Here is a 10,997-nt window from a genome sequence, read left to right on the forward strand (position 1 = left end):
ATCCGCTCACACGCTGTGGCTTGTGTAGTGATATACATGTACGTGAGCGGATCAAAGGATCTTGATATAATTGATATTTCAATTAGGAATATCATTCTGATTTTGTTGACATAGTATACCTGGCATATATTTTACTTTCTTAAAACATAGATTAAGGTTAATTCCAGACAGATTTTATAGAGAAAAAGTTTTGGGCCTTTTTATGTATACAATCATACCTTGTTCTTTCATGATCCCAGGGTGGGTCCAAACTTAGTATACACATGTATAGTGTTTATGTGTAAGTTTCCTGATACTGTATAAAATCTTGAAGCATATGAAGGAATAGCAGAAAAAGATGTACAAAAAATGGTGAATTTCACAACCCAGGGTTTTGACTCTAGGATGAGTCCAAATTAGTCTTATCTTTTAATGTTAATACACCTATTATACCATGTGAAGCCTTTCATCAGTGTATAACTGATGAGGGCATTAACTTTGTAAGAACACCTTGTTTTATACTTTTGCTGAATGTTAAAATATAGCTTAGATATTCAGAACAGGAATTTTTTTCTAGATTTCATAGCCCTTGGGAGTAGTAATAATTTTTCACTAGTACTCAGGTGACCAACAAGGCCTGTGGGCCTCTTGTAGAATGAAGGTGCCGCTTCTCACACCCTGTTTTTGATTAATACGCATTTTACAAAAAATTTTAAAAAGAGCTACACATAAACTGGTATCTTGTTGGTGATACACACGAAAGAAGCAAGTTTAACAGGGATGCCAGTTTATTTTAAACAATATTTATTCGTAAATGATTTGATAATAATGTTTACAAACAATATCTCATACATGTAGTAGATTGAGAAACAATCCAAAAGGCTTATATTGATCTCGCTCTCAGACTTTCCAGTTTACATGCATGAGTTCGATATTAAGAAAATGGACAAAGTAACAAAAGTAAATATTTTCTTATTTATGGTATGAATTGTTCAGGATAGTAATACCGTGTTAACTTTCACGCATGAGTGATTATAGTTCATTGATTTATGAAATCAAATAAATTTACATTTTTGTAGTACACAAAATGTGTTTCATACATGTAACTTCCAATAGAATTAAAATGATGGGTTTAGATATAAAACCAATTAAAATTAGAAATCTCGTCCGTTTGATGTTATAATATCTGCATTTCATGTTTTAGTCTTTGATATCTTTATTAATTGTAATGATGGCCATTTCCTCATGAATGCGCTGCAGTTGTGAACAATGCACGTATAAATCTTAGTAGAAATAATCTATTATAACGGCTGGGAATTTCAACAGAAATTGAAGTAGAATGTGAATTTAAGAAATAAAAATACATGGCAGGCGCGGATCCAGAATTTTTTCCAGGGGGGGGCGGGGGGGAGTGGGGTCGAACCTTTTCACAAAATCGAACCCGTGATATAACTCATTTTTCTTATAAATCGTTATATTGTAATTTTTTTATCTTTGCAAATTCCAGAGAGGGGGGGACCCCGACGCTTTGACCAGGCAGGTGTAGAGGCAAATTTTGACTCCCATAGAATAATGACCGGGGGTCATTTTTCGACGTCGAAAAGTGCACCGGCATACTTTTAATAAGAGCACGTAAACGTGGCCACTGTTCATACCCTCATGCATTTTCAAACATGAAAATTTCTTATTTGTAGATAAGAAATTAATTCATTGTTGTACGTAAATTCTTTAATTTGAGGTGTACAATTAGGTTGCACCCTGTTATTAAGTTCTGCTATTAAATATTATTTTCTTTCTAAAATTGCGCTAACGTTACTCTATCAAAACGAATTTAATGGTAACATTCCTACTCACTATATAATATATTTATACTCAACACCATTTGTTAACGAAATAGATCATGGCCATCCCGGAAGTTTGTTTTCCTCGGATTTTGGCCACCAAATCAGCGTGATGTTAAATAATTCAAAACGCATCTTAAAATGTGCATTTTCGAACAGCTGGTATAATAACTAGACTGAAGTTAGCAGATCGGTGAAGTTGGCTACTAGTAACCAGCTACTAGTAACTGGCTACTTAAAAAGAGAAAAGTTGGCTACTAGTAGCCAGCTACTTGAACCAGGAAAAGTTAGCTACTAGTAGCCAGTTACTAGTAGCCAGCTACTAAAAGTATGAAAAGTTAGCTACTCGTAGCCAGCTACTACAAAATATAAAAGTTATAATTACTGATAGCTCGCTACCAGATAAAGGTTAATGAGTTTGAAAATTATTATCTATCAGATTTATTTCTAAAGAGGACGAGGAGTCGTATGAAATTTCATGTTCAATTATCCCCAATTACATAACGTTCCAATGCAAAATACGAATAAACTTTTTCAACTGAGTGGTTACTTTAAAAGTGATACGGATTGAATTCAGACCTTCAATCATTTGATATACCATCCATTTTGAAATATCTGCTACTTTTACAATTTGATTCGAGTTACCCTGAAATTTCAACATAAGTGTGAATACCGTAAGAAACTTTATGTTTGACTTTATGTTTGTATTAGATATCTGACGAATTTACGACTATACATATGGCAAGAAGTGATAGATGGTGTTTTGGTACTCCACGAATTTTCAGATATCGCTCTTTAGGAAATCAGTTACTTATACATTTTGATTACCGGTACAATGAAATTTCAAGATCCGTGTGAATACCTTAAGGAACTCCGTGTTTATATCATATATTTAACTAACTTACAACGATATGTATGGCGAGTAGTGATATTGGGTATCGTGATATGTCATCAATTTTCAGATATCACGCTTAAGGAAGTCAGCTACATATACCTTTTGATGGCAGGTAAACTGAAATTTCAAGTTTTTCGCAAATATCTTAAGAAACTCTGAGTTTGTATTAGATATCTGACTAATTTACAATTATCATAGTTAAGAAGAGTGATATTAGGTATCTTGACATGCCATAAATTTCCAGATATCACGCTTAAGGAAGTCAGCTACTTATACCTTTTGATTCCTGGTATCCTGAAATTTCACGTTTTTCATAAATATCTTATAGAACTCTGTGCTTGTATTAGATAGCTGATTAGTTTACAACTATCCATGTGAAGTGGAGTGGTACTAGGTATCTTGATATGCCATTAATTTTGAGATACCACGCTTAAGGAAGTCAGTTACTTATACCTTTTGATTGCAGGTAACCTGAAAATTAAAGTTTTTAGAAAATATATTAAGGAACTCCGTCTTTGTTTTAAATATCTGATTAACTTACCAATGCACATATGACAAAATCTGATACTAGGTATCTTGATATGCCATCAATTTTAAGATATCACTCTTAAGGAAGTCAACTACATATACCTTTTGATGGCAGGTAAACTGAAATTTCAAGTTTTTCACAAATATCTTAAGGAACTCTGTATTTGTATTAGATATCTGACTAATTTACAACTATCCACGTGAAGTGGTGTGATATTAGATATCTTGATATGCCAACAATTTTCGGATATCATACTTAACGAAGTCCGCTACTTATACCTTTTGATTACTGGTAACCTGAAATTTCAAGTTTTTCATAAATATCTCAAGGAACTCTGTGTTTGTACTAGAAATTTGACTAATTTACAATTAACCACGTGAAGGAGACTGATATTAGGTGTCTTGATATACCATCAATTTTTAGATATCACGTTTAAGGAAGTCAGCTACTTATGCCTTTTGATTGCAGGTAACCTGAAATTTCAAGTTTTTCATAAATATTTTAAAGAACTCTGTATTTGTATTAGATATCTGACTAATTTACAACTATCCACGTAAAGAGATGTGATATTAGGTATCTTCATATGCCAACAATTTTGAGATATCACGCTTAAGGAAGTCAGCTACTTATACCTTTTGATTGCAGGTAACCTAAAATTTCAAGTTTTCCGTAGATATCTTAAGGAACTCTGCGTTTATATTCGATATCTGACTAAGTTCCAACTATCCACGTGAAGAGGAGTGATATTAGGAATCTTGATATGCCATCAATTTTCAGATATCACCCTTAAGGAAGTCAGCTACTTATACCTTTTGATTCCTCGACACCTGAAATTTCAACTTTTTCATAAATATCTTAAGTAACTCTGCTTTTGTATTAGATATCTGACTAACTTACAACTATCCACATGAAGAGGAGTGATATTAGGTATCTTGATATACAATTAATTTTCAGATATCACCCTTAAGGAAGTCAGCTACTTATACCATTAAACTCTAGGTACCCTGAAATTTCAAATTTTTCATAAATATCTTATAGAACTCCTTGTTTGTATTAGATATCTGACAAATTTACAACTATCCATGTGAAGTGGAATGGTATTAGATATCTTGATATGCCATCAATTTTCAGATATCACCCTTAAGGAAGTCAGCTACTTATACCTTTTGATTACAGGTAACCTGAAATTTCAAGTTCATAAATATCTTAAAGAACGCCTTGTTTGTATTAGATATCTGACTAATTTACAACTATCCATATGAAGTGGAGTGGTATTAGGTATCTTGATATGCCATCAATTTTCAGATATCACCCTTAAGGAAGTCAGCTACTTATACCTTTTGATTACAGGTAACCTGAAATTTCAAGTTTTTCATAAATATCTTAAAGAACGCCTTGTTTGTATTAGATATCTGACTAATTTACAACTATCTATATGAAGTGGAGTGGTATTAGGTATCTTGATATACCATCAATTTTCAAATATCACCCTTAAGGAAGTTAGCTACTTATACTTTTTGATTCTAAGTAAACTGAAATTTGAAGTTTTCCGTAAATATCTTGAGGATCTCTGCGTTTGTATTAGATATCTGACTAACTTACAACCACCCACGTGAAGGGGAGTGATATTAGGTATCTTGATACCTATTATCATACCTCTTCACGTGGATAGTAGTTTACTAGTCAGATATCTAACAGAAACACAGAGTTCCTTAAACTATATACAAAACACTTTAAATTTCAAGATGTCTGGAATCAAAAGGTATAAGTAGCTGACTTCGTCGAACGTGATATCTCAAAATTGATTGCATATCAAGACAGTTCATATAAAGCTCTGTAATATCGGCAAAGATAAATTAGTCAAGTATCTAACATATCTATCTGACAATTGATGGCATTTCAAGATACCTAATATCACTCCTCTTCAGGTTGATAGTAGATAATTAGTCTGATATCTAATACAAACACACAGTTCCTTAAAAGATATCTACAAAACATTTGAAATTTCAGGTAACCAGGAATCAAAAGGTCTAAGTAGCTAACTTCCTTAAGCGTGATATCTGAAAATTGATATCATAATAAGATACTTAATATCACTCCTTGTCATATGTGAGATGGTAAATTACTGATATATCTTATACAAACGCAGAGTTCCTTAAGATATGTACTTATAACTTTGCCAGGCATTAAAAATAATTTTTATATCTTCTGAAAGCAGGGAATATATGCTTTTCAAAAATATAAAAAATATTGAATTCATAAGGAAAATTAAAAAAAAATCATATCGAGGGGGAAAATGACCTTGTGAAAAAGCGTTGCGTCATATTTATACGAAGCCATCCTTCACTTTAAATGCTTTTTTTAATTTAATAGCTTTACTTACTTTATTGATTTTTACATAGTCAAAAAATAGAGGAAATTTCCAAAAATATTATATATAGATCATATATCTTATGACCGTAGTTTCAAAGATTTAGAGGCACTCCTTTTACGTTGCCCTGTTTTTACGCACCACCGGTCAAATTGACCGGTACGGTAGAGAAGGGGTTAAGATATGTACGGAAAACTTGAAATTTCAGTCTACCTAGAATCAAATGGTATAAGTAGCTGACTTCCTTAAACGTGATATTTGAAAATTGATGGCATATCAAAATACCTAATATCACATCTTGTCATGTGTGCATTGGTAAATTAATCAAATATCTAAAACAAACACGGAGCTCCTTAAAATATTTTCTAAAAACTTGAAATTTCAGGTTACCTGCAATCAAAATGTACAAGTAGCTGACTTCATTAAGCGTGATATCTCAAAATTGAAGGCATATCAAGGTACTTAATATAACTCCTTGTCATATGTGCATTGGTAAATTAATCAGATATCTAAAACAAAAACGGAAATCCTTAAAATATTTACTAAACACTTGAAATTTCAGTTTACCTGCAATCAAAATGTACAAGTAGCTGACTTCCTTAAGGGTGATATCTGAAAATTAATAGTATATCAAGATACCTAATATCACTTCTCTTCACGTGGATAGTTGTAAGTTAGTCAGATATCGAATATAAACGCAGAGTTCCTTAAGATATCTACGGAAGACTTGAAATTTTAGGTTACCTGCAATCAAAAGGTATAACTAGCTGACTTCCTTAAACGTGATATCTCAAAATTGTTGGCATATGAAGATACCTAATATCACACCTCTTCATGTGGATAGTTGTAAATTAGTCAGATATCTAATACAAATACAGAATTCTTTAAGATATTTATGAAAAATTTGAAATTTCAGGGTACCTAGAGTCAAATGGTATAAGTAGCTGACTTCCTTAAGGGTGATATCTGAAAATTAATTGTATATCAAGATACCTAATATCACTCCTCTTCATGTGGATAGTTGTAAGTTAGTCAGATATCTAATACAAAAGCAGAGTTACTTAGATATTTATGAAAAAGTTGAAATTTCAGGTGTCGCGGAATCAAAAGGTATAAGTAGCTGACTTCCTTAAGGGTGATATCTGAAAATTGATGGCATATCAAGATCCCTAATATCACCCCTCTTCACGTGGATAGTTGGAACTTAATCAGATATCGAATATAAACGCAGAGTTCCTTAAGATATCTACGGAAAACTTGAAATTTTAGGTTACCTGCAATCAAAAGGTATAAGTAGCTGACTTCCTTAAACGTGATATCTCAAAATTGTTGGCATATGAAGATACCTAATATCACACCTCTTCATGTGGATAGTTGTAAATTAGTCAGATATCTAATACAAATACAGAGTTCTTTAAAATATTTATGAAAAACTTGAAATTTCAGGTTACCTGCAATCAAAAGGTATAAGTAGCTGACTTCCTTAAGGGTGATATCTAAAAATTGATGGTATATCAAGACACCTAATATCAGTCTTCTTGACGTGGTTAGTTGTAAATTAGTCAGATTTCTAGTACAAACACAGAGTTCCTTGAGATAATTATGAAAAACTTGAAATTTCAGGTTACCTGCAATCAAAAGGTATAAGTAGCTGACTTCCTTAAGGGTGATATCTGAAAATTAATGGCATATCAAGATACCTAGTACCACTCCACTTCACATGGACAGTTGTAAACTAGTCAGATATCTAATACAAGCACAGAGTTCTATAAGATATTTATGAAAAACGTGAAATTTCAGGATACCAGGAATCAAAAGGTATAAGTAGCTGACTTCCTTAAGCGTGATATCTGGAAATTTATGGCATGTCAAGATACCTAATATTACTCTTCTTCACTTTGATAATTGTAAATTAGTCAGATATCTAATACAAACTCAGAGTTCCTTAAGATATTTGCGAAAAACTTGAAATTTCAGTTTACCTGCCATCAAAAGGTATATGTAGCTGACTTCCTTAAGCGTGATATCTGAAAATTGATGACATATCACGATACCCAATATCACTACTCGCCATATGTATCGTTGTAAGTTAGTTAAATATATGATATAAACACGGAGTTCCTTGAGGTATTCACACAGATCTTGAAATTTCATTGTACCGATAATCAAAATGCATAAGTAACTGATTTCCTAAAGAGCGATATCTGAAAATTCGTGGAGTACCAAAACACCATCTATCACTTCTTGCCATATGTATAGTCGTAAATTCGTCAGATATCTAATACAAACATAAAGTCAAACATAAAGTTTCTTACGGTATTCACACTTATGTTGAAATTTCAGGGTAACTCGAATCAAATTGTAAAAGTAGCAGATATTTCAAAATGGATGGTATATCAAATGATTGAAGGTCTGAATTCAATCCGTATCACTTTTAAAGTAAACACTCAGTTGAAAAAGTTTATTCATATTTTGCATTGGAACGTTATGTAATTGGGGATAATTGAACATGAAATTTCATACGACTCCTCGTCCTCTTTAGAAATAAATCTGATAGATAATAATTTTCAAACTCATTAACCTTTATCTGGTAGCGAGCTATCAGTAATTATAACTTTTATATTTTGTAGTAGTTGGCTACGAGTAGCTAACTTTTCATACTTTTAGTAGCTGGCTACTAGTAACTGGCTACTAGTAGCTAACTTTTCCTGGTTCAAGTAGCTGGCTACTAGTAGCCAACTTTTCTCTTTTTAAGTAGCCAGTTACTAGTAGCTGGTTACTAGTAGCCAACTTCACCGATCTGAAGTTAGCAGCCACTAACCAGCAGCCAATAGAAGCTAGCAGCCACTAACCATGCAGCAGCCAATACGGCCACAGGGGCTCGGTACACATGATACACCTTTTTTAAAACCTCCAAAAAAGCGGATTTTGGTGTTGGATTTTATTTATATAATTTATTATTCGGACACAAATCATGCAAAACTTCAATTTATTATTCGGGAACAAATAATACAAAACTTCAATATCTGACAACCGAGCCCCTGTGAATACGGCCATAGAAGCTAGCAGCCAATAAGAAAGTTCATCAAAGTACTACGAGTAATTAGACGGAATACTAAAAAGTAACACATATCTCCCGTGAACGAAGCAACCACGTCACCCAGTGATGAGCCACCGAACTAAGAAATATATTGATGGAAATACGATTTCAATTTCCTTGCAGTTTTGGAATGCAAGCAAATGGAATATACATGTAGTTTTACATCGATATTTCATCTTTGAGCAAAAACTCGTCACGGGTTTATTTCATGACCGTGTTTTCTTAATCCATGTTGACCATAGCCACGGGATGTTTTCCGAGAGTGAACTCCATTTGTACAGTATAGTACGAAATTACTCTCAGTCATGAAATGGACCTCGTATGTTAAAAGGTTCGTGACTTCCAATTTTTATCACACAACATTTATATACATAATGATAGTCAGGGTTTTAACATCATGCCCTTACAAACCCACCTGACTAGGGGGTAAAGGGTACTTTATCTACCATTTACTCACACATCCAATTCAATAGGCACACATTCAAAGATAGAAGAAGAGGAAGAGGGTTAGAAAGGAATGAGGTTACTCTGGCTATGTACAAGATAATGTTAATCTGATATAGGTTGTCAAAACTAATTATAAAAGGTATCAAATGTACTGTTATGATATTGATAATAACTTAAAGGACACAGATGCTAATGTATACATATACATGTGTGTGTGTGTGTGTGTGTGTATATATATATATATATATATATATATATATATATGCAAGATGATCTAGAACTATAAATGACTTTCTGCCTCCTCCAACTTTTGAGCCAAAAAAATTAAAATTTAAAGTTCATTAGAATTTATGTTGTTTCCAATAACTAAGAACATGATACCTCCCTTAAAAAGCATTCCAAATCTTTCTTTTAGAATGAGTTAGTCAAGTAACATCTTAGAAGGCCCTAGAATCAAGGATTTTGCACGAAACGTGTTCAGTGTGCACAAAATGTGCTCAGCGTCTGGGGGCCTGGGCGGCCCCCTGACCCCCGCCTAATTTCCTGCCTCCTCCAAATTGAAGGTTAATTTACGGCCCTGGTAGCGTTATATATTCGCGGCTTGTGTACTCGTGCACATTCTCTATGACTCGTAGAATGTTTTCCAGCAGACGATCCAAATGTTTGTGATCATATAACATCTTATTTTACCTATGCTATTGATACTGTAGCGATCAGTCGGATGTGGTCGCCGTTGGCCAGATAGCTCAGTTGGTAGAGCACATGACTAGAGTTTCAGGGGGCCCGGGTTCGAACCCCGGTCTGGTCCGTTGCATTTTCTCCCTTCCTGTTAAAATACTAAACTGAAACTAAATAAATATTTATAAAGAGCGGGTGGATCCTTTACCAAAACTGTATAAATTCTATGATCCCAGCTGTGGGGAGGGAGAAACCAGGGTGGGGCCAAAATTGTTATAGTGATTAAAGTTTATCACTTTAAAGACGTCTTGAATTTTGCTGCTACTGTATAAGCACTGAAATACATGTTTTGGAAAAGCAGAAAGAATGTATCAAAATCGTGTATCCACAGAGGAAGATGTTCAAAGTCAAGGGCGACCAGGAGCAGTATGGCTATACACTGTTTATGTCCGTTACATTTAATGAAATTCTTATATAATTTTACGTATACTGACACTAAATAAAAGTAAAACGAACATTTTGAAGGAGCAGAAAGCGGTCCGCTATCAACCATCTGAATACTTCGTTATCGTGCATTTTAAAAACTCCATACATTATATTGTAAGATTCAATGACTCTCAAGTTCTAGGGCAGGGCAAATTACTGAATATTAGAAAATTAATGATATAGTGATATGTATAAGAACTAATCTTGTCCTATACTACTGCTGAACATTAGAATTTAGCTTAGATATGCAGAACAGGAAAATTATGGTAGGTTTCTAGCCCTTTGGGGCTAGTGTCAAGTGATACTTTTAACTAATACTCAGGTGTATGGGCCTTTTGTTAATAAGATTCCCATGTTCTATCATTTTGGGTCTTCAACCCACGTTTTGGGCGGAAAAAGAACAAATTTCGGTAGCAATCCGCCCCGGCTTTGAAAGTTTTCAGGATCCGCCCCTATTCTAAACGTACAGTGTATTTAAGGTATGAAAGAATCCGTTGAATTTTTTTATATTAATTGTGTTTATTTCATTAAATGTGAGTCATCAAAGAATTTTGCCTGTGCGATGTATTACGTTGTATATGTATAATATAAGAAAGTTTATAAGTAATGCGGCCGGTAATTCCGGAGATATAATTTCCATTTTATACGGGTCGTTTGGTTTTTTCCTGTTT

This window comes from Ostrea edulis, chromosome 7, assembly GCF_947568905.1.
Source record: "Ostrea edulis chromosome 7, xbOstEdul1.1, whole genome shotgun sequence".
Classification (NCBI taxonomy): domain Eukaryota; kingdom Metazoa; phylum Mollusca; class Bivalvia; order Ostreida; family Ostreidae; genus Ostrea; species Ostrea edulis.